The sequence below is a fragment of the Felis catus genome, unplaced genomic scaffold, assembly GCF_018350175.1.
Source record: "Felis catus isolate Fca126 unplaced genomic scaffold, F.catus_Fca126_mat1.0 Un_scaffold_42, whole genome shotgun sequence".
Lineage (NCBI taxonomy): Eukaryota > Metazoa > Chordata > Mammalia > Carnivora > Felidae > Felis > Felis catus.
The window spans coordinates 223,696-247,551 of NW_025408537.1; the positions used below are offsets into that span (position 1 = coordinate 223,696).

The 23,856-nt window shown below is 51.3% G+C and overlaps 1 long non-coding RNA gene across 13 annotated transcripts in view; it reads left to right on the plus strand.

Annotated features, from left to right (window-relative positions):
- Window positions 1-356: 356 nt before the first annotated feature.
- Window positions 357-23,856, plus strand: part of LOC109497123 — a 115,666-nt gene continuing 92,166 nt past the window's right edge. For 9 of the 13 annotated variants that reach the window (XR_006593654.1, XR_006593657.1, XR_006593653.1 and 6 more), the window contains exon 1: window positions 7,118-7,915. This is a non-coding gene — a long non-coding RNA (uncharacterized LOC109497123). Of the gene's footprint in view, window positions 1,229-3,183; window positions 3,854-7,117; window positions 7,916-23,856 lie in introns of those variants that run through there. The other 4 variants (XR_006593663.1, XR_006593664.1, XR_006593661.1 and 1 more) reach the window with 4 other exon arrangements.

Consider the following 23,856-nt stretch of genomic DNA (forward strand, 5'->3'; position numbering starts at 1 on the left):
CAGCTCATACCCCATGGTCTGGAGCCTGTGTGAGAAACACTGACCCATTTCTGTCGGGTACAGGGAGAGGCTTCAGCCCTGATGAGCCATGGTAAGATACAGCCCCGGGCGTGGAGGCCCGGGGCGAGCAGGAGCACTACCCATTTTGTGCATCCTATCCCTCCGAACTTCCCCGGGAGTTTCTGAGAAGGGAACCCAGAGCCTGGCGGGTGTTTGTGTTTGTGAGACCCCTTCTCTCAGGTACAGGAACGGCTTCAGCCATAGTGAGCCATAGCAGGCTGCCCCGGGCGTGGAGGCCCCGGGGCGAGCAGCCCCGGGCGAGGAGCCCCTGGGCGAGCAGCCCCGGGGCGAGGAGTCCCGGGGTGAGCCTGGAGGCCGGGGCGAGCAGGGCCACTACCAATTCTGTGTCTCCAATCCCTCGGAACTTGCCCGGGAGTTTCTGAGCAGGGATCCCAGGGTCTGCCGGTGTTTGTGATTGTGTGACCCCATTCTCTCAGGTACAGGGAGTGGCCTCAGCCGTGGAAAGCCATGGTAATTGACTCCCGGCCTCGAAGCCGGGTCTCACAGTAGCTGATTGGGATTGTGTGTCTGGCATCCATCTGACCTATCTCGGGAATTTCTGAGCTGAGACCACAGGGTTTTTTGTGTCTAACTTATGTCTCCCTTGGGATTTTGTGCTCGCTGCACATCCCTGGATGGGCTGCTTGGGTTTCTGTGTCTCTCTGATTTCTGGGACCATTTCCGGGAGATTCTAAGCTGAGACCCCAGGTTCTGGAGGCTGTTTGGTATTCTGTGACCCCTTTCTCTCAGGTACAGGGAGCGGCTTCAGCCATGGTGAGCCATGGTAATTGACTAAGGGCCTGGAAGCCACAGCTCATAGCAGTTGTTTGGGATTCTGTGTCTGGCATTCCTCGGTCCTAACCCGGGACTTTCGGACCTGAGACCACAAGGTTTGTTGGCTTTTGGGATTCAGGCATATGTCTCGCTTGGGATTTTGTGCTCACTGCACAGCCGCTGGAGGGTCTGCATGGGATTCTGTGTCTCCCACTACTCGAACCTTTCCCGGAAGTTTCCTAGCTGAGACCCCATGGTCAGGAGGCTGCATTCAGGTACAGGGAGAGGCTTCAGGCATGATGAGCCATGGTAAGTGACAGCCCCGGACGAGGAGGCCCGAGGTGAGCAGCCCCTGGTGAGGAGGCCCAGAGAGGATCAGCCATGATGAGCCATGGTAAGTGACAGCCACGGGTGAGGAGGATGCTCAATTGCAGGGTTAGGGATTGAGGCAGGCTTAACTTTTGGTGGAGGGTCCCGGTTCGGGGTACGGTTAGTGTTAGGGTAAGGTCCCATGAGGCTCCCGGCACCGAACACACAACAGGGCAGTGGTCTCCCCGAAGGGCTGAGTTGAGGGCACAAGGGACGGTGCCGGCCAGGATCTGTCTTTGGCTGCCACGGCCACAAACTTCAATTGGCCCCTGGTCGAGGAGACTTCCGGAATCCTCTCGGGCAGGTGCAGCCGGGCGTGGGAAACGACATGGTGAGCTTCCAGTTTCCATGGCGAGTCAGCCTCCACCGCTTCTGGACCCCAGGCGCGTGGTATTTTCTGACGTTGGAATTGGGTCCCCATGGGGAGAGAGCCTTAGCTAGGGTTACGGTTCTGTCCAGGGACATTGCCAGGGCTGTAGCGACTCCCGTCTCATGATCTCCCTCGAGGGGTGAAGTGAGGGCCCATGCCAGAAGGCGGCTCAATTGCAGGGTTAGGGTTTGGGGCAGGCTTAGGTTTCGGTGGAGGGTCACGGTTCGGGGTAGGGTTAGGGTTAGGGTTAGCTCCCAGGAGGCTCCAGACGCCGAACCCACAACAGGGCAGTGGTCTCCCCAAGGGCTGAGATGAGGGCACAAGGGACGGTGCCTGTCAGGGTGCGGCTTTGTCTGCAAAGGCCACACACGTTGATCACCCCTGGTCGAGGAGGCCTCCGGAATCCTCTCCCGAGCTGCAGCCGGGCCTGGGAAACGACATGGTGGTCCTCCAGGTTCCCTGCCAAGTCGTCCTGCACCGCTTCTGGACCCCAGGCATGTGGAGTTGTCAGACGTTGGAATTGGGTCCCCATGGGGAGAGAGCCTTAGCTATGGTTCGGGTTCGAACCAGGGACGTCGCCAGGGCCGAAGTGACTCTGGTCTCATGATCTCCCTCGAGGGCTGAAGTGAGGGCCCATGCCAGAAGTCAGCTCAATTGCAGGGTTAGGGATCGAGGCAGGCTTAGGTTTCGGTGGAGGTTCCTGGTTTGGGATAGGGGTAAGGTTAGGGTTATGTCCCAGGAGGCTCCAGGCGCCGAACCCACAGCAGGGCCGTGGTCTCCCCGAAGGGCTGAGTTGAGGGCACAAGGGACGGTGCCGGTCAGGATCCCTCTTTGGCTGCCAAAGCCACACGCGTCCTTAAGCCCCTGGTCGAGGAGGCCTCCGGAATCCTCTAGGGCAGCTGCAGCGGGCCTGGGAAACGACATGGTGAGCTTCCAGGTTCCTTGCCGAGTCAGCCTGCACCGCTTCTGGAACCCAGGCGCGTGATGCTGTCAGACGTTGGAATTGGGTCCCCATGAGGGGAGAGCCTTAGCTAGGGTTAGGGTTCGGGCCAGGGACGTCGCCAGGGCTGAAGCGACTCCGGTCTCGTGATCTCCCTCGAGGGCTGAAGTGAGGGCCCATGCCAGAAGGCGGCTCAAATGCAGGATTAGGGATCGAGGCAGGCTTAGGTTTCGGGGAGGGTCCCGGTTCGGGGTAGGGTTAGGGTTAGGGTTAGGTCCCAGGAGGTTCCAGGCGCCGAACCCACAGCAGGGCAGTGTTCTCCCCGAAAGGCTGAGTTGAGGGCACATGGGACGGTGCCGGTCAGGATCCGTCTTTGGCTGCCAAGGCCACAAACTTCGATCGGCCCCTGGTCGAGGAGGCCTCCGGAATCCTCTTCGCACTGCTGCAGCGGGCCTCGGAAACGACATGGTGAGCTTCCAGGTTCCATGCCGAGTCAGCCTGCACCGCTTCTGGACCCCAGGCGCGTGGTGCTGTCAGACGTTGGAATTGGGTCCCCATGAGGGGAGAGCCAGCTAGGGTTAGGGTTCGGGCCAAAGTGAGGGCCCATGCCAGAAGGCGGCTCAAATGCAGGATTAGGGATCGAGGCAGGCTTAGGTTTCGGCCGAAAGGCTGAGTTGAGGGCACATGGGACGGTGCCGGTCAGGATCCGTCTTTGGCTGCCAAGGCCACAAACTTCGATCGGCCCCTGGTCGAGGAGGCCTCCGGAATCCTTTCGCACTGCTGCACCCAGGCCTCGGAAACGACATGGTGAGCTTCCAGGTTCCATGCCGAGTCAGCTTGCACCGCTTCTGGACCCCAGGCCCGTGGTGTTGTCAGACGTTGGAATTGGGGCCCCATGGGGACTGAGCCTTAGCTCTGTTAGAGTTCGGTCCACGGACGTAGCCTGTGCCGAAGCGACTCCAGTCTTGTGATCTCCCTCGAGGGCTGAAGTAAGGGCCCATGCCAGAAGTCAGCTCAATTCCAGGGTTAGGTATCAAGGCAGGCTTAGGTTTCGGTGGAGGGTCCCGGTTCGGGGTAGGGTAGGTTTAGGGTTAGGTCCCCGCAGGCTCCAGGCGCCGAACCCTCAGCAGGGCAGTGGTGTCCCCAAAGGGCTGAACTGAGGGCACAAGGGATGGTTCCGTGCAGGATCTGTCTTTGGCTGCCTTGGCCACAGACGACGATTTGCCCCTGGTCGAGGAGGCCTCCAGAATCCTCTTAGTAGCTGCAGCCGGGCCTGGGAAATGACATGGTGAGCTTCTAGGTTCCATGCCGATTCAGCCTGCATCGCTTATGGACCCCAGGTGCGTGGTGTTGTCAGATGTTGGAATTGGGTCCCCATGGGGGAGAGCCTTAGCCTGGGTTAGGGTTCGGTCCAGGGACGTCGCCATGGAGGTGGCATAGGGAGATGGGTTAAATGGGTGATGGACTATGGAGGGCACTAGTAGTGAGGATCACTGGGTGTTGTATGTAAGTGATGGATGACTACATTCTTTACCTGAAGCTAACATTTCACTGCATGTTAACCAACTGGAATTTAAATAAAAACTTGAAAAAATGAGTACTAAAAAAACACATAAATACGTTTAAACTAAACTAAATAAATACATGTTAAAAAGGAAAAAGGAAACTCATGTGATGATGTCAATAGACACAGAAAAAGCGTTCTGAGAAAATTTGGTATCCATTTGTGGTAAAAATCTCTTTAAAATTCTGTGTAGAAGGGTCCGATCTCAACATAACAAAGGCCATGTATGTGAAGCCAACAGCTAATGTCATACTCAGTAGTGAAATTGTTAAAGATTTTCCGCTAAGATCAGGCACAAGACAAGGATGCCCTAGATATGTGAAGGGGATTGGATGATGCAGGCTTCTGGTTATGCAATGAATGACTCAGATAGAAGATATAGCATAGGGCACATAGAGAATGGTACTGGAGTAGTGATGCATGGTGACAGATGATAGCTACACCTGTATTAGCATAGCAGAATGTATACATTTGCCAATGACTATGTTTTTCATATGAAACTAATGTAACGTAGTGTGTCAGCTATTCCCAAATAACATGTTGTTTTTTTTTTAACTAGGTAAAGGACTGAAATAAAAAGTTTAATGTAAAAGAACCTATTAATATCTAATCAAGAAATGCAGTGAAGTTCCAAACTATAAAGTCACCATATCAAATTCTGTATCATTCCTATACACTAACCCAATTATCTGAGAAGAAGTAAAGAAAACAATCCCATTTACAATAGCATCAAAAACAATAAAAATTATAGCAATACCATTAGCCAAGGAAATGAAAATCTCTCTACAGAAAACTATAAAACCTGTGTGCAGAAATGGAAGAAATTCAATTTGGGTGAAAGAAAGGGGAGAACACACAAGTCAGTGAAAAGCCATCCCATGTCCAACTTTCGGAGGAATTAATACAGATACAATGTCCATATTACCCAAAGCCATCTAGAGATTCAGTGCAATCTCTATCAAGACTCCGATGCAATATTTATGCAATTAGAAAATCATATCCTAAAATTTATTTGGAACCACAAAAAGACCCCATGTAGCCAACGCAAGAAAGAACAAAACAGGAGGCATCCACCTTCTTGATTTCAAGCGTCATTCTAACACAAAGAAATCAATTATGTCACTGGCATAAGCACACACACAAGACAATGGAACAGAAATTGAGAGCCCAAACTAAACCCATGCATCACAGTCACCTAGTATTCGACAAGGGAGTCAATAATACACAGTGGAGAAGAGTAGTCTTTTGAATAACTGGTGCTGGGAACATTGGATATTCACAAGTATAAGAACAAAGTTTAGCACAGTATAATACACCACTCCCTAGAGAGTGAAAGGAAGAAATAGAGAGAGATGTGGTTAGAGAGAAACAGAGACAAAGAGGAAGTACAAGAAGGAAAGTAGAGACCTGGTCCGGTATGTGGACACGGTTAGATGGGCCAGGGGAGAGGGGATGTAGGAAGTGGCTCTGAGTGCTGGGGCAGAAAGGGCTTCTATCATGGGCATCAGGGTTCCATGGCCCCAAGACTCCAACATCCCTGGGTCCAAGTTCTGCAGAGGCCATTGGAATTGAAAAGATGGGTAGCCCTCATTTCTTCTGGAATTGTGAGGTTCAGCCTCACGTTCTGTCATGGAGAGGGATGTCTTGAGGGAGAGTGTGCCGCTCTTTGGCAGGTAAACTCCATAGCCTGCCCTGTGGGGAGGTGTCCCAGGGCCATCTCCCTCAGTGCCCCAGGCTCTGTTGGATTTCCCCCCTCCCCCGCCAGCCTGCCTTCCTCAAGTTCTGAACCCAGGCATCAGGCATTGCGTTGCCCCCAGGTCCTGCAGTCTGGACCTGGCAGAGGTGGACTAGTAATATTGGTAAAAAAAAAATATATATATATATATATATATATATATATATATATATATATATATATATTTGACAATAAGGTACACATCCTCCCTCTGGGACTAGCGGTGTGCATCCAAATCATAGGTTGCTATCCTCCTCTCCACAACCAATCTGAGGAATCCAGAAGGTAGGTGGACCCTTTCAAACACCCTAGTCTTCTCTTACATGAAATTCAAAGACATTTTCTTGACCCAGCTTTCTTTTAGTTCTGAAGAGATGGCAATTAGTCATTGAAGGCATAATAGTCCTATAGGAAATTGACCTATATGACGGATGGACATTATTTCATCCATCCGTATCCCTAAAGCACATTTCATTGGAAATATTAGCCAAGGATACACACTGTAAATTCACAACTGATGTGTAGCTCCCTGTAAGTTGCATTCTGACGTTGTCACATATGTGTCATCAAAGATGTTATTCGTGACTTTTCAGATAAGCTTTCAACACCAGGAAGGTGATGTTAGAGAATCTGGTATGAATGGAAATTCGCAGATTCTCAATGAGGAATGATTTTTCATTTTTAATGTTTCTTTTTTTGAGAGAACCCGAGCTGGGGAGGGGGATAGAGTGGGAGACACCGAATAGGAGGCAGGCTCAAGGCTCTGAGCTCTCAGGACAGAGCTTGATGCGGGGCTCAAACTCATGGACTGCCAAATCCTGACTTGACTCAAAGTCGGACGCTTAACCGACTAAGCCACCCAAGCGCCCCTGGAAGGATAGTTTAGTGGCAAAGAAGAAGAAATTAAAGATAGTGTAAAGGATGTCTATTTTTAATTGAAATATTGTTCACATATTCGTTGTGTTAGTTTTAGGCATACATTGTAGTCATTCCATATGTCTCTACATTATGTTGTACTCAACCACAAGTGTAGCTATCCTGTGAAAGCATGCAACAATATTGTTACAAGATTGACTCCATTCCATTGGCTGTCCCTTGTATCCCTAGGACTCATTCACTCCATAGCTGGACGCCGGTATCTCTCTCTCTCAAAGGTGTCCATTCTTTATCTAACCTAAGTATTTTGGTGGTAAACAAAATTACGTCTTGTTCAGCATGTGTAAATCGGTGGTCTATTTTTCTGTGAATATTGCTTAAAACATTACAAATGATGTCGTTACGTTAATAAATTCGGTTTCATTCTTCACTCACAAGAAAGAGAAGGAAAAGATTTTGGGTCCCAGGCCCTGTCACTAAAACCTTCCCAACGAGGAGAACAGGCTTAGTTGCCCAGAGCACCTTCGGTCTCTCAGCTGAGCAACCAGGGCCTTCAACATTGGAGGAATTCCCATGATGGCCAGCAGAGAGAGCTCAAGAACCACAGACCCCCGAGGGGCGGGTTCCTCTGCTGGGCAGTGATAGCCAGCAGAGGGCGCACCATCTGCTTTTCTGACCCAGGGCACCTCAGAGCAGGAAGGGCTTTGCTTGCTCTCAGAGGACTCAGGCCTCTGCTGGTGCCTGAGTACAGAGACGAGAGCTGCATTTCCAGCAGGTTCTGCCACCCGCCCCAGGGGAGACCTTGGGAGCTTAGCAGCAACTTGGCATCTCCTGAGTCGCCAGAGAGAAGCTGCCTTGTTGTACTGAGTGCTGAGGAGGGGGCGCCGGGTGGCTTCCCTGGTCAAGCTGGTCGCTGAGCTGCACAGGCCTTTGCATTTTCTGGGCTGTTCCCGTGTTTCATTCCACCCCTTCCCGGACACTGTTTGAACAAGACGTATTTTACTAAAGGACTTGTGGATTGCGGGGTCCCACGACATCACCTCATAGATGCAATCGATGATTTGTTCCAGATCCAGGCTTGTTTCCGGGAAGAAACCCTAACAGAAATTCAGAAGCACGGGAGCTGCATTCAAGTAGGACGTGGATCCATGAAATGCTCGTCTCACGACCTTCTAGAAGAAGGAGCTGGGACCCATGTTCCGAGTCCTGCTGGACCCAGAGGCCAAGGTAAGGGCACAAACTGTCCCACATATCATACATGCTTTTTTAAAAATTTCATGGTTATTTTTCCAACCTAGTGAAGTGATTGAACACTACTGAAAACCCGGTAGGTAAGTCTCAGTAACCTTATGTTATCTTTGAATTTAAATTCCACTGAGTGAAGATACAGTGTAATATTAGTTTCAGGTGTCCAATATAGAGCAACACTTCCACACGTCACCCGGTGCTCATCCCAGGTGCACTTCTTAATCCCCATCCGCTGTTTCACCCATTCCCTCACCTCGCTGTGGAACTCCTCAGTTCCTTTCCTAGTTAAGAGTCCGTTTGTCTCCTCCCCCTGCCCCTTTGTTTTTTCTTGCCATGTGTTAGCGAAATCATTGGGTATTTGTCTTTCTCCGACAGGCTTATTTCCCCCAGCATAACATTCTCTCTCTCCATCCACCTTGTGGCAAATGGCAAGATTTCACGTTTTTACGGCTAAATCATATTACATTCCATAGACCACATCTCAATTTATTCATCAGTTGATGGGTGCTTGGATAGTTTCTGTCATTTGGCTTTTGTAGAAAATGCTGCTGTAAACATCACGGTGCATGTATCCCTTTGAAGATTTTGTATTCTTTGTGGAAATACCTTGTAGTGAAGTTGCTGGATTGTAAGGTACTTCTATTTCCAGTTTTGTTTTGTTTTTGACATCTCCATGTGGTTTTCCAGAGTGGCTGCACCAGTTTGCATTCCTACCCACAGTGCAAGAGGGTTATTCTTTCCCCACATCCATGGCAACACCTGCTGTGTCATCCTTCATTGATTTTAGCCATTGTGACAGATGTGATGTGTTCTCTCATTGTACTTTCGAATTGTATTTCCCTGAAGATCAGTATTGTTGAGCATTTTTTCATGTGTCTCTTGGCCATGTATATGTCTTCCTTCGGGAAATGTCCACTCGTGTCTTCTGCCCATTTTTAATCAGATTTCTCATTTTTTGCGTGCTGTATAACTGTATATATTTTGGACACTAACCCTTTATCCGATGTCGTTTGCAAATATCATTCTGTTGATGTTTTCGTTTTGTTGATTATTTCCTTGGTGACGGAAGGTTTTAATTTTTATAAAGTCTCATTATTTTTGCTTGCGTTTCCCTTACCTCTAGAGATATATCTACAAAGACGTTTGTACAGGCAATGTCAAGTAAGATACTACCCGTGTTATCCTCTGGGATTTTTATGGTTTCAGGTTTCACATATAGGTCTTTGTCCATGTTGGATTTATTTTTGTGTATGTTGTAAGAAATTGGTACGTTGTTTTTGTTTTGTTTTGCAGATTGCTGTCCAGTTTTTCCAAAACCATATGTTGAGGAGCCTTTTTTTTTAATTTATGTATTTATTTTTGAGAGAGAGAGAGAGAGAGAGAGAGAGAGCGAGCGAGCATGCAGAAGAGGGGCAGAGAGATATGGAGAGAGAGAATCCCACGCATGCTCTGCACTGCCCTGAGATCATGACCTGAGCTGAACCCACCATCACACGCTTTCTTGACTGGGCCACCCATGTGTCCCAAGACTATCTTTTTTTTCCATTGGATGTTCTTTCCTGCTTTGTTGAGAATTAATTGACCATAGAGGTGTGAGTTTATTTCTGGGTGTCCATGCTATTGATCTATGCGTATGAGTTTGTTGTTGTTGTTATGTTTTGTTGTTGTTTTGTCAGTACTGTTCAGTACGGACATACTGATCATACTGTTCTGATCAGTATAGCTTTGTAATATAACCGAAAGTCTGGAATTGTGATGTCTCCAGCTTTGCTTTTCTTCTACAAGTTTGTGTTGGCTGTTTGGGGACTTTTGTCATTCCATACACATTTTGAGATTATTTGTTCTTGTTCTGTGACAAATGCTTTTGTGAGTGTGATATCCCTATCACACTTCATTTCATTATATGTGTAGATTGCTTTGAGGAGTGTAGACATTTTAACAGTATTTTGTGCTTCCCATCCATGAACATGAAATGTATGTCCATTTCTTTGTGTCCTCTTCCATTTATTTCATCAGTGTTTCATAGCGTTTAGAGTACAGGTCTTTCACCTCTTTGGTTAGGTGTATGCCTGGTTTCTTGTGGTATTTGTGAGCCTGTCAATGGGATTGATCCCTTACTTTCTCTCTGTGTTAATTCATGATTTGTGTTAGAAATTCAATACATCTATGTTCCTTGATTTCTGTAGATTGTGACCTGTCGAATTCATATATCGATTCTAGCAATTTTTAAGGGAACCTTTCATGTTTTTTATAGAACCTATCATGTCAGTTCCAAACAGCGAAAGTGCTACTTCTTCCTTGCCGATTTGGATGCCTCTTATTTCTTTTTGTCGTCTGAGTGCTGTGGTTAGGGTTTCCCGTACTATGTGGGATAACAGTGGTGAGAGGGGTCATTCCTAGCTTGTCCCTGACTTTGGAAAAAAACTCTCAATTTTTACCCATTGAGGATGAGATGAGCTGTGGGTTTTTCATAGACGACCTTTATTATGTGCAGGTAGGTTGAGTCTCAATGTACTTTGCTGAGGGTTTTTATCATGAATGGATGTGACATTTTATCAAATAGTTTCCCTGCATCTGTTGAAAGCATCCTATTGTTCTTATGCTTTCTTCTATTATTGTGGTGCATCATGTTGATTGATATGTGAATGTGGAACCACGCTTGCAGCCCAGGAATATATCCCACTTGATTATGGTAAATGATTCTATCAATGTATTGTGGACTTTGATTTGAAGGTATTTTAATGAGAATTTCGGCATACATAGTCATCAGGCTATTGCTCTGCAGTTTTATTTAAAATTTTTTAAACATTTTTTTAAATGCTTATTTCTTTCCTTAGATAGAGTACATAAAAGTGAGGGAGGGGCAGAGAGACAGGGAGAGAGAGAATCCTGGCCACGCCCCACACTGTCATGGCAGGGCCCAACGTGGGACTCGAACCCACGTACCGCAAGATAATGTCCTAATCCAAAATTAAGAGTTGGACAGTAAACCGACCGACCCACACAGGCGCAGCTGCAGTTTTCAGTTTTAGTGGAGGCTTCATCTCGTTTTGGTATCAGGGTAATGATGGCCTCATACGATGAATTTGTAAGATTTCCTTCTTTTTTTATTTTTTGTAATAATTTGAGGAGAATACATATTACCTCTTCCTTGAATGGATGGTAGAATTCATCAATGAAGCCATCTGGCCATGATCTCTTGTGTTGGGGGGAGATTTTTTTTAATTACTGATGGGGTATCTTTCTGTTTTCAGATTTTAGGTATCTTCCTGTTTCAGTTTTGGTAGTGTGTGTGTTTCTAGTAATTTGTCCATTTTTCTCAGAGTGTCCAATTTGTTGCATATAGTTGTTCATAATATTATCTTCTAATTGTATTTTTGTGGTGTTGACTGTCATTTCTCCTTTCTTATTTGTGATTTCATTTGAGTTCTTTCTGTCTTCTTTGTGAAGAGTCTGCCTAGGAGGTTTTCAAGTTGATTACTGCTTTCAATGATCCAGCCCCTGCTTTCATTGATTTGGTCTAGTGTCTTTTTGGTTTCTATATTCCTTATTTCTGCCCTAAACTCTATTATTTCCTTCCTTCTGCTGCTCTTTTTCTCATTCCTTTAGGTGTAAGTTAGGATTCTTTGAGAATTTTCTTGCTCTTTAAGGTAGGCTTGTATTGCTATCTACTTCCATCATAGACTGCTTTTGCCGCATTCCAAAGGGTTTTACCAGTGTATTTTCATTTTCATTTGTTTCAGTGTATTTTCTCATTGATTTCCTGTTTGACCCATTCATTTAGTAGCATGTTACTTAACCTCCCTTTATTTGTGGCCTTCCCGCCCTCCCCCCCCCCCGCCCTCTTTTTGTGGTTGACTTCAAGTTTCCTAGCTTTGTGGTTAGAAAAGATGCTTGGTCTGATCTCTGTCGTTGGGTACCTCTTGAGGCCTGATTTATGACCTACAATGTGATCAATTCTGGAGAACGCCCCGGGTATGCTTGAAAAGAATGTGTACTCTGCCATTTTAGTATGGAGTGTTCTGAATATATCTGTTAAACCCTTCTGGTCCAGTGTGTCATTCAAAGCCATTGTTTCCTTGTTGACGTTCTGTTTATAGGTTCTGTCCATTGATGTGAGTGATGTGTTAAAGTCCTCTACTATCATCATATTATTATAAATGAGTTCCTTTACGGTTGTTGCTAAATGTTTTGTATACTTGGTGATCGCATGTTGGGTACATCGAAATTTACAATCATTGGATCTTCTTGTTTGGCTGTCCCCTTTAGTATGAGATCGTGTCTGCCTTCATCTCTTGTTATACCTGTATGTATGTATGTATGTATGTATTTTAATTTAAGTCTTAGTTGACATACAGTGCATTCTCGGGTTTAGGAGTAGAATTCGGTGATTCATCCTTTACATACAACACCCAGTGCTCATCACAACAAGTGCTCTCCTTAATACTCGTCCTCCATCTAGCCCAGCGCTGACCCATCTCCCTCCATCAACTTTCACTTTTTTTTTTCTCTAACATTAAGAGACTCATGTGGTTTGTTACCATGCTTCTCTTTTCCTGGCTCCTTCCTTAGTTTTCATGTGTTTTGTTTCTTAACTTCCACATGAGTGAAATCATATATGTCTTTCTCTGATTGACGTATTTCACGTAGCATAATACATTCGAGCTCCATCCACATCATTGCAAATGGCAAGATTTCATTCTTCTTGAAGCTGAGTTATATTTCATTGTATATACGTATGTATGTATATATGAACATACATGTATGTCCATATGCATATACATACATATACATACACACACCACAACTTCTTTACACCTTCATCAGTTGATGGATACTTGGGCTTTCTCCATAGTTGGGCTACTGTTGATAATTCTGCTATAAATACTGGGTGCATGCAATGTCACTATTAGGTATTTACCCAAAGGGTACCAAAATAGAGTCTCGGTTTTAAAGTTTATTTTGCCTGATATAAGTATGGCTACTGGCTTTCTTTTGACATTATTGGCATGATAAATATTTCTTCATTCCCTCACTTCAAATCTGCAGGAGACTTGGGGCGCCTGGGTGGCTCAGTCGGTTAAGGGGCCAACTTCGGCTCAGGTCATGATCTCGCAGTCCCTGAGGTCGAGCCCCACGTCGGGCACTGTGCTGACAGCTCAGAGCCTGGAGCCTGTTTCAGATTCTGTGTCTCCCTCTCTCTGACCCTCCCCCGTTCATGCTTGGTCTCTCTCTGTCTCAAAAATAAATAAACATTAAAAAAATTAAAAAAAAATAACAAATCTGCAGGAGACTTAAGTCCGAATAAGGCTTTGTAGGCAGCATCCAGATAGACATTGTTTTTTGTTTGCTTGTTTGTTTGTTTTGTCCATTCTGACGCCCTATCCAATGTCTTTGGATTGGAGCATTTAGTCCATTTATAGTCAGAGTGATTATTGCTAGGTATATATTTAGTCCCATTCTACTAGTTGTTTTATCATTGTTTCTTGATGTTTTCTCTGATCCTTTCATGTCTGTGACACTTTTAGTCTTTCCTTTCCACTCAAGAGCCTGATTTAAATATTCTTTTCTTTTGACTGGTGGTACATTTCTTTACTTATTTTTAATATTTCTTCTTTTTAAAATTGAAGCCCAAGTTAGTTACCTTATAGAGGAATACAGTTTCAGCAGTAGAATTTAGTGACCCATCAAGTACAAAATATACCCAATACTCATCCCAAGGTCCACCCCTAATGCCCATCACCCATTTAGCCCATACCCCTATTCAGTAACCCTCCAGGAACCCTGAGATTCTTCCCTCTATTTAACAGTCTCTTATCATTTGACTCCCTCTCTGTGTGTATCTTCTTTTTGCTTTCCTTGCACTATGTTCATCAGTTTTATTAAATTCGACAGATGAGAGGAATCATAGTATGTGTGTCGTTCTCTGGCATATTTTGCTTAGCTTAAGAAACTCCGGTTCCATCCCCGTTGTTGCAAAGAGCGAGATTTCATTCTTTTTGATCGCAGAGTAATAGTCCATTGTATGCATATACCATATCTTCTTTATCCATTCATCTGTCAGTGGTCATTTGGGCTCTTTGCATAACTTAGCTATTGTTGAGAATGCTGCTATAAATATTGGAGTACACGTGCCACTTCGAGTCAGCGTTAGTGTATCTTTTGGATCAATACCTAGTAGTGCAATTGCTGGGTCCTAGTGTAGCTCTATTTTTTGTTTTTGTGACGAATCTCCATACTATTGTCCAGAATGGCTACACCACTTTGCATTCGCACCAGCATTGCAAAAGGGTTCCCTTTCCCTGCATCCTTGCCAACATCTGTCGTTTCCGGAGATGTTAATTTTAGCCATTCTGATAGGTGTGAGGGGATATCTCATTGTGGGTTTCATTTGTATTTCAGTGATGACCAGTGAGATTGAGCATCTTTTCATGTGTGACCGATCTGGATGTCATCTTTCTTAAGGTGTCTCTTCATGTCTTTTGCCCATTTCTTCACTGGATTATTTGGTTTCTGGGTGTTGAGTGTGATAAGTTTTTATAGATTTTGGATACTAACCCTTTATCTGATATGTCACCTGCAAATATCTTCTCCCACTTCATTCAGTTGCCTTTTAGTTTAGCTGATTTTGTCCCCTGCTGTGCAGAAGCTTTTTATCTTCAGGACCCAATAGTTCATTGTGGTTTTTATTGCCCTTGCTTCTGGAGACATGACAAGCGAGAAGTTGCTGCGGCCAGGATCAAGGAGGTACATTGCCTGTTATCTCCTCTAGGATTTTGATGGTTCCTGACTTACATTTAGATAATTCATCCATTTTGAGGTGTGTGTGTGTGTGTGTGTGTGTGTGTGTGTGTGTGTGGTTTAAGAACAGTGTCCAGGTTCATCATTCTCACTGTCCAGTATTCCTAGTACCATTTGCTGAAGAGACTCTTATTCCATTGGATATTCTTTCTGTGTTAACAAAGATTACTCACCTTATGTTTGAGGGTATATTTCTGGGTTCCATATTCTGTTCCATTGACGTCTGTCTCCGTTTCTGTGCCTGTACATACTGTCTTGATGAATGCAGCTTTCTAATACACCATACATCCAAAATAGTCATGTTTCCACCTTTGTTTTCTTTTTCAACATGACTTTGGCTTTTGGTATCTTTTCTGCATCCTTACACATTTTAGGGTTGTTTGTTCTAGCTCTGTGGAGAAAGCTCATGTTTTTTGATAGGGATTGCATTGAGTGTGTCGATTGCTTTGGTAGTATTGACATCTTAACAATGTTTGTTCTTCTTTTTTTTTCAACGTTTATTTATTTTTTGGGGACAGACAGAGACAGAGCATGAACAGGGGATTGGAAGAGAGAGAGGGAGACACAGAATAGGAAACAGGCTCCAGGCTCTGAGCCATCAGCCCAGAGCCTGACGTGGGGCTCGATATCATGGATGGCGAGATCGTGACCTGGTTGAAGTCGGACGCTTAACCGACTGTGCCACCCAGGCGCCCCAAATGTTTGTTCTTCTAATACGTGAGCATGGAATGTTTTCCATTTCTTTGGGTTTCTTCAATTTTTCTCATAGACGATTTATGGTTTGTTGCTTACATCCCCATTGGGAGAGAGTCTGAGCTAGGGTTAGGGTTGGGTCCAGGACATTGCCAGGGCCAAAGCAACTCCAGTCTCGTGATCTCGCTAGAAGAATGAAGTAAGGGACCAGGAGACAGCGGGGGTCAATTGTTTGATTAGGTTTCAAGATCGGGTTAGGATTCGGTTGAGGTTTCCGGTTAGGGGTAGGGATTAGGTTAGGACCCAAGAGGCTCCAGGTACTGAACCCACAGCAGGGCAGTGGTCACCCGAATGGGCTAAGTTGAGGGCACAGGGGAGAGGGCCGGGAACGTTCAGTCTTTGGCTTCCTGGCCACGCAAATCTATGGGCCACTGGTCGGGTAGGACTCAGCAATTCTCTCAGACAACTGCAGCCGGGCCTGCAGAATGACATTGTGAGGTTCCAGGCACCATGCCGAGGGACACTGCCATGCTTCTTGAACCCCAGGCACGTGGTGTTGCCAGACCATGCGATTGGGTCCACAAGGGGAGAGAGCCTTAGCTACGGTTAGTGTTTGGACCAGGGACGTAGCCAGGATCGAAGTGACTCCTGTCTCGAGATCTCCCTCGAGAGATGAAGTGAGGGCTCATGTAAAGGTGAGGTTAAAATGAAGGGATAGGGTTCAAGTCCGGCTTAGGATTAGGAGGAGGGTCTCGTTAAGGGTAGGGTTGGGGTTACGTCCCAGGAGGCCCCAGGTGTGAAGCCAGAACACTTCAGCGGTCTCCCCGAAGGACTGAGTTCAGGGCACAAGGGAGAGTTCCGGTCAGGGTCAGACTCTATGAGCGCCTGGCCGGGGAAGACTCAGGAATTCTCTCTGGCAGCTGCAACAGGCATGAGAAACGATATGGTGAGCTTCCAGATACCATATCAGGTGACCATGCAACCCAGAAGGATCCAAGGCGTATGGTGTTGTCAGACGTAGGGATTGGGTCCCCATGGGGAGAGAGCCTTAGCTAGGGGTAGGTTTCGGTAAAGGCACATCGCCAGGTCCATAGCGACTCCAGGGACGTGACCTCCTTCAGGACTAAATTGAGGGCCCATGCCAGAAGGCGGCTCAAGTGCAGGGTTAGGGTTCGAGGCATGCTTAGATTACTGCGGAGGGACCCGGTTAGAAGTAGCATTAAGGTTAGGGGTACGTCCCAGGAGGTTCCACGCACGGAACCCACAGCAAAACAATGGTCTCCCCGAAGGGCTGAGTTGAAGGCACAAGGGAAGGTGCTGGTCAGGATGCGTCTTTGGATGCCAAGCCACACACGTCGATCGGTCCTGATCGAGGAGCCTCCGGAATCCTCTCAGGCAGCTGCAGCGAGGCCTGGGAAACGACATGGTTAGCTCCAGGTTCCATGCCACGTGAGCCTGCACCGCTTCTGGACCCCAAGCGCGTGGAGTTTTCAGATGTGTGGAATTGGATCCCCATGGGGACTGAGCGTTAGATAGGGTTAGAGTTCGGTCCAGGGACATGGCCAGGTCGGAAATGACAGCAGTCTCGTAATCTCGTTTGAGGCTGAAGTGAGAGCCAATGCCAGAAGGCGGCAAAATTGCAGGGTCAGTGATCGAGGCAGGCCTAGGTTTTGGTGGAGGGTCCCGGGTCGGGGTTAGGGTTAGGGTTAGGGCCATGAGTTTCCAGGCGCTGAACCCACAGCAGGGCAGTGGTCTCCCCAAGGGGCTGAGTTGAGGGCACAAGGGACGGTGTCGGTCAGGATGACTCTTTGACTGCCAAGGCCACACACGTCGATCCGGCCCTGGACGAGGAGGCCTCAGGAATCCTCTCAAGAGCTGCAGTCGGACCTGAAAAAAGACATGGTGAGCTGCCAGAATCCATGCCGAGTCAGGCTGCACCGCTTCTGGACCACAGGCGCCTTGTGTTGTCAGACGTTGGAATTGTGTCCACTTGGGGAGAGAGCCTTAGCTAGGGTTAGGGTTCGGTCCAGGGACGTCACTAGGGCTAAAGCGACTCCAGTCTCGTGATCTCCCTCGAAGGCTGAAGTGAGGGCCGATGCCAGAAGGCGGCTCAATTGCAGGTTTAGATATCGAGGCAGGCTTAGGTTTCGGGGGAGGGTCCCGGTTCGGGGTAGGGTTAGGGTTAGGGTTAGATCCCAGGAGTTCTAGGCGCCGACCCCACAGCAGGGTCGTGGTCTCACCGAAGGGCTGAGTTGAGGGCACAAGGGACGGTGCCGGTCAGGATCCCTCTTTGGCTGCCAAGGCCACACATGTTGTTCCTCCCGTGGTCGAGGAGGCCTCCGGAATCCATTTGGGCAGCTGTAGACCGGCCTGGGAAACGACATGCTGAGCTTCCAGGTTCCTTGCCGAGTCAGCCTGCAACGCTTCTGGACCCCAGGCACGTGATGCTGTCAGGCCTTGGAATTGGGTCCCCATGAGGAGAGAGCCTTAGCTAGGGTTAGGGTTCGGGCCAGGGACGTCGACAGGGCCGAAGCGACTCCGGTCTCGTGATCTCCCTCGAGGGCGCTGAAGTGAGGGCCCATGCCAGAAGGCGGCTCAAATGCAGGATTAGGGATCGAGGCAGGCTTAGGTTTCGGGGCAGGCTCCCGGTTCGGGGTAGGGTTAGAGTTAGGGTTAGGTCCCAGGAGGTTCCAGGCGCCGAACCCACAGCAGGGCAGTGGTCTCCCCGAAGGGCTGAGTTGAGGGCACAAGGGACGGTGCCGGTCAGGATCCCTCTTTGGCTGCCAAAGCCACACATTTTGTTCCTCCCGTGGTCGAGGAGGCCTCCGGAATCCTCTCGGGAGCTGCAGCCGGGCCTGGGAAACGACATGGTGAGCTTCCAGGTTCCTTGCCGAGTCAGCCTGCACCGCTTCTGGACCCCAGGTGCGTGATGCTGTCACGTTGGAATTGGGTCCCCATGAGGGGAGAGCCTTAGCTAGGGTTAGGGTTCGGGCCAGGGACGTCGCCAGGGCCGAAGCGACTCCGGTCTCGTGATCTCCCTCGAGGGCTGAAGTGAGGGCCCATGCCAGAAGGCGGCTCAAATGCAGGATTAGGGATCGAGGCAGGCTTAGGTTTCGGGGGAGGGTCCCGGTTTGGGGTAGGGTTAGGGTTAGGTCCCAGGAGGTTCCAGGCGCCGAACCCACAGCAGGGCAGTGGTCTCCCCGAAGGGCTGAGTTGAGGGCACAAGGGACGGTGCCGGTCAGGATCCCTCTTTGGCTGCCACGGCCACACATGTTGTTCCTCCCGCGGTCGAGGAGGCCTCCGCAATCCTCTCGGGAGCTGCAGCCGGGCCTGGGAAACGACATGGTGAGCTTCCAGGTTCCTTGCCGAGTCAGCCTGCACCGCTTCTGGACCCCAGGCGCGTGATGCTGTCAGACGTTGGAATTGGGTCCCCATGAGGGGAGAGCCTTAGCTAGGGTTAGGGTTCGGGCCAGGGACGTCGCCAGGGCCGAAGCGACTCCGGTCTCGTGATCTCCCTCGAGGGCTGAAGTGAGGGCCCATGCCAGAAGGCGGCTCAAATGCAGGATTAGGGATCGAGGCAGGCTTAGGTTTCGGGGGAGGGTCCCGGTTCGGGGTAGGGTTAGGGTTAGGGTTAGGTCCCAGGAGGTTCCAGGCGCCGAACCCACAGCAGGGCAGTGGTCTCCCCGAAGGGCTGAGTTGAGGGCACAAGGGACGGTGCCGGTCAGGATCCCTCTTTGGCTGCCACGGCCACACATGTTGTTCCTCCCGCGGTCGAGGAGGCCTCCGCAATCCTCTCGGGAGCTGCAGCCGGGCCTGGGAAACGACATGGTGAGCTTCCAGGTTCCTTGCCGAGTCAGCCTGCACCGCTTCTGGACCCCAGGCGCGTGATGCTGTCAGACGTTGGAATTGGGTCCCCATGAGGGGAGAGCCTTAGCTAGGGTTAGGGTTCGGGCCAGGGACGTCGCCAGGGCCGAAGCGACTCCGGTCTCGTGATCTCCCTCGAGGGCTGAAGTGAGGGCCCATGCCAGAAGGCGGCTCAAATGCAGGATTAGGGATCGAGGCAGGCTTAGGTTTCGGGGGAGGGTCCCGGTTCGGGGTAGGGTTAGGGTTAGGGTTAGGTCCCAGGAGGTTCCAGGCGCCGAACCCACAGCAGGGCAGTGGTCTCCCCGAAGGGCTGAGTTGAGGGCACAAGGGACGGTGCCGGTCAGGATCCCTCTTTGGCTGCCACGGCCACACATGTTGTTCCTCCCGCGGTCGAGGAGGCCTCCGCAATCCTCTCGGGAGCTGCAGCCGGGCCTGGGAAACGACATGGTGAGCTTCCAGGTTCCTTGCCGAGTCAGCCTGCACCGCTTCTGGACCCCAGGCGCGTGATGCTGTCAGACGTTGGAATTGGGTCCCCATGAGGGGAGAGCCTTAGCTAGGGTTAGGGTTCGGGCCAGGGACGTCGCCAGGGCCGAAGCGACTCCGGTCTCGTGATCTCCCTCGAGGGCTGAAGTGAGGGCCCATGCCAGAAGGCGGCTCAAATGCAGGATTAGGGATCGAGGCAGGCTTAGGTTTCGGGGGAGGGTCCCGGTTCGGGGTAGGGTTAGGGTTAGGGTTAGGTCCCAGGAGGTTCCAGGCGCCGAACCCACAGCAGGGCAGTGGTCTCCCCGAAGGGCTGAGTTGAGGGCACAAGGGACGGTGCCGGTCAGGATCCCTCTTTGGCTGCCACGGCCACACATGTTGTTCCTCCCGCGGTCGAGGAGGCCTCCGCAATCCTCTCGGGAGCTGCAGCCGGGCCTGGGAAACGACATGGTGAGCTTCCAGGTTCCTTGCCGAGTCAGCCTGCACCGCTTCTGGACCCCAGGCGCGTGATGCTGTCAGACGTTGGAATTGGGTCCCCATGAGGGGAGAGCCTTAGCTAGGGTTAGGGTTCGGGCCAGGGACGTCGCCAGGGCCGAAGCGACTCCGGTCTCGTGATCTCCCTCGAGGGCTGAAGTGAGGGCCCATGCCAGAAGGCGGCTCAAATGCAGGATTAGGGATCGAGGCAGGCTTAGGTTTCGGGGGAGGGTCCCGGTTCGGGGTAGGGTTAGGGTTAGGGTTAGGTCCCAGGAGGTTCCAGGCGCCGAACCCACAGCAGGGCAGTGGTCTCCCCGAAGGGCTGAGTTGAGGGCACAAGGGACGGTGCCGGTCAGGATCCCTCTTTGGCTGCCACGGCCACACATGTTGTTCCTCCCGCGGTCGAGGAGGCCTCCGCAATCCTCTCGGGAGCTGCAGCCGGGCCTGGGAAACGACATGGTGAGCTTCCAGGTTCCTTGCCGAGTCAGCCTGCACCGCTTCTGGACCCCAGGCGCGTGATGCTGTCAGACGTTGGAATTGGGTCCCCATGAGGGGAGAGCCTTAGCTAGGGTTAGGGTTCGGGCCAGGGACGTCGCCAGGGCCGAAGCGACTCCGGTCTCGTGATCTCCCTCGAGGGCTGAAGTGAGGGCCCATGCCAGAAGGCGGCTCAAATGCAGGATTAGGGATCGAGGCAGGCTTAGGTTTCGGGGGAGGGTCCCGGTTCGGGGTAGGGTTAGGGTTAGGGTTAGGTCCCAGGAGGTTCCAGGCGCCGAACCCACAGCAGGGCAGTGGTCTCCCCGAAGGGCTGAGTTGAGGGCACAAGGGACGGTGCCGGTCAGGATCCCTCTTTGGCTGCCACGGCCACACATGTTGTTCCTCCCGCGGTCGAGGAGGCCTCCGCAATCCTCTCGGGAGCTGCAGCCGGGCCTGGGAAACGACATGGTGAGCTTCCAGGTTCCTTGCCGAGTCAGCCTGCACCGCTTCTGGACCCCAGGCGCGTGATGCTGTCAGACGTTGGAATTGGGTCCCCATGAGGGGAGAGCCTTAGCTAGGGTTAGGGTTCGGGCCAGGGACGTCGCCAGGGCCGAAGCGACTCCGGTCTCGTGATCTCCCTCGAGGGCTGAAGTGAGGGCCCATGCCAGAAGGCGGCTCAAATGCAGGATTAGGGATCGAGGCAGGCTTAGGTTTCGGGGGAGGGTCCCGGTTCGGGGTAGGGTTAGGGTTAGGGTTAGGTCCCAGGAGGTTCCAGGCGCCGAACCCACAGCAGGGCAGTGGTCTCCCCGAAGGGCTGAGTTGAGGGCACAAGGGACGGTGCCGGTCAGGATCCCTCTTTGGCTGCCACGGCCACACATGTTGTTCCTCCCGCGGTCGAGGAGGCCTCCGCAATCCTCTCGGGAGCTGCAGCCGGGCCTGGGAAACGACATGGTGAGCTTCCAGGTTCCTTGCCGAGTCAGCCTGCACCGCTTCTGGACCCCAGGCGCGTGATGCTGTCAGACGTTGGAATTGGGTCCCCATGAGGGGAGAGCCTTAGCTAGGGTTAGGGTTCGGGCCAGGGACGTCGCCAGGGCCGAAGCGACTCCGGTCTCGTGATCTCCCTCGAGGGCTGAAGTGAGGGCCCATGCCAGAAGGCGGCTCAAATGCAGGATTAGGGATCGAGGCAGGCTTAGGTTTCGGGGGAGGGTCCCGGTTCGGGGTAGGGTTAGGGTTAGGGTTAGGGTTAGGTCCCAGGAGGTTCCAGGCGCCGAACCCACAGCAGGGCAGTGGTCTCCCCGAAGGGCTGAGTTGAGGGCACAAGGGACGGTGCCGGTCAGGATCCCTCTTTGGCTGCCACGGCCACACATGTTGTTCCTCCCGCGGTCGAGGAGGCCTCCGCAATCCTCTCGGGAGCTGCAGCCGGGCCTGGGAAACGACATGGTGAGCTTCCAGGTTCCTTGCCGAGTCAGCCTGCACCGCTTCTGGACCCCAGGCGCGTGATGCTGTCAGACGTTGGAATTGGGTCCCCATGAGGGGAGAGCCTTAGCTAGGGTTAGGGTTCGGGCCAGGGACGTCGCCAGGGCCGAAGCGACTCCGGTCTCGTGATCTCCCTCGAGGGCTGAAGTGAGGGCCCATGCCAGAAGGCGGCTCAAATGCAGGATTAGGGATCGAGGCAGGCTTAGGTTTCGGGGGAGGGTCCCGGTTCGGGGTAGGGTTAGGGTTAGGGTTAGGTCCCAGGAGGTTCCAGGCGCCGAACCCACAGCAGGGCAGTGGTCTCCCCGAAGGGCTGAGTTGAGGGCACAAGGGACGGTGCCGGTCAGGATCCCTCTTTGGCTGCCACGGCCACACATGTTGTTCCTCCCGCGGTCGAGGAGGCCTCCGCAATCCTCTCGGGAGCTGCAGCCGGGCCTGGGAAACGACATGGTGAGCTTCCAGGTTCCTTGCCGAGTCAGCCTGCACCGCTTCTGGACCCCAGGCGCGTGATGCTGTCAGACGTTGGAATTGGGTCCCCATGAGGGGAGAGCCTTAGCTAGGGTTAGGGTTCGGGCCAGGGACGTCGCCAGGGCCGAAGCGACTCCGGTCTCGTGATCTCCCTCGAGGGCTGAAGTGAGGGCCCATGCCAGAAGGCGGCTCAAATGCAGGATTAGGGATCGAGGCAGGCTTAGGTTTCGGGGGAGGGTCCCGGTTCGGGGTAGGGTTAGGGTTAGGGTTAGGTCCCAGGAGGTTCCAGGCGCCGAACCCACAGCAGGGCAGTGGTCTCCCCGAAGGGCTGAGTTGAGGGCACAAGGGACGGTGCCGGTCAGGATCCCTCTTTGGCTGCCACGGCCACACATGTTGTTCCTCCCGCGGTCGAGGAGGCCTCCGCAATCCTCTCGGGAGCTGCAGCCGGGCCTGGGAAACGACATGGTGAGCTTCCAGGTTCCTTGCCGAGTCAGCCTGCACCGCTTCTGGACCCCAGGCGCGTGATGCTGTCAGACGTTGGAATTGGGTCCCCATGAGGGGAGAGCCTTAGCTAGGGTTAGGGTTCGGGCCAGGGACGTCGCCAGGGCCGAAGCGACTCCGGTCTCGTGATCTCCCTCGAGGGCTGAAGTGAGGGCCCATGCCAGAAGGCGGCTCAAATGCAGGATTAGGGATCGAGGCAGGCTTAGGTTTCGGGGGAGGGTCCCGGTTCGGGGTAGGGTTAGGGTTAGGGTTAGGTCCCAGGAGGTTCCAGGCGCCGAACCCACAGCAGGGCAGTGGTCTCCCCGAAGGGCTGAGTTGAGGGCACAAGGGACGGTGCCGGTCAGGATCCCTCTTTGGCTGCCACGGCCACACATGTTGTTCCTCCCGCGGTCGAGGAGGCCTCCGCAATCCTCTCGGGAGCTGCAGCCGGGCCTGGGAAACGACATGGTGAGCTTCCAGGTTCCTTGCCGAGTCAGCCTGCACCGCTTCTGGACCCCAGGCGCGTGATGCTGTCAGACGTTGGAATTGGGTCCCCATGAGGGGAGAGCCTTAGCTAGGGTTAGGGTTCGGGCCAGGGACGTCGCCAGGGCCGAAGCGACTCCGGTCTCGTGATCTCCCTCGAGGGCTGAAGTGAGGGCCCATGCCAGAAGGCGGCTCAAATGCAGGATTAGGGATCGAGGCAGGCTTAGGTT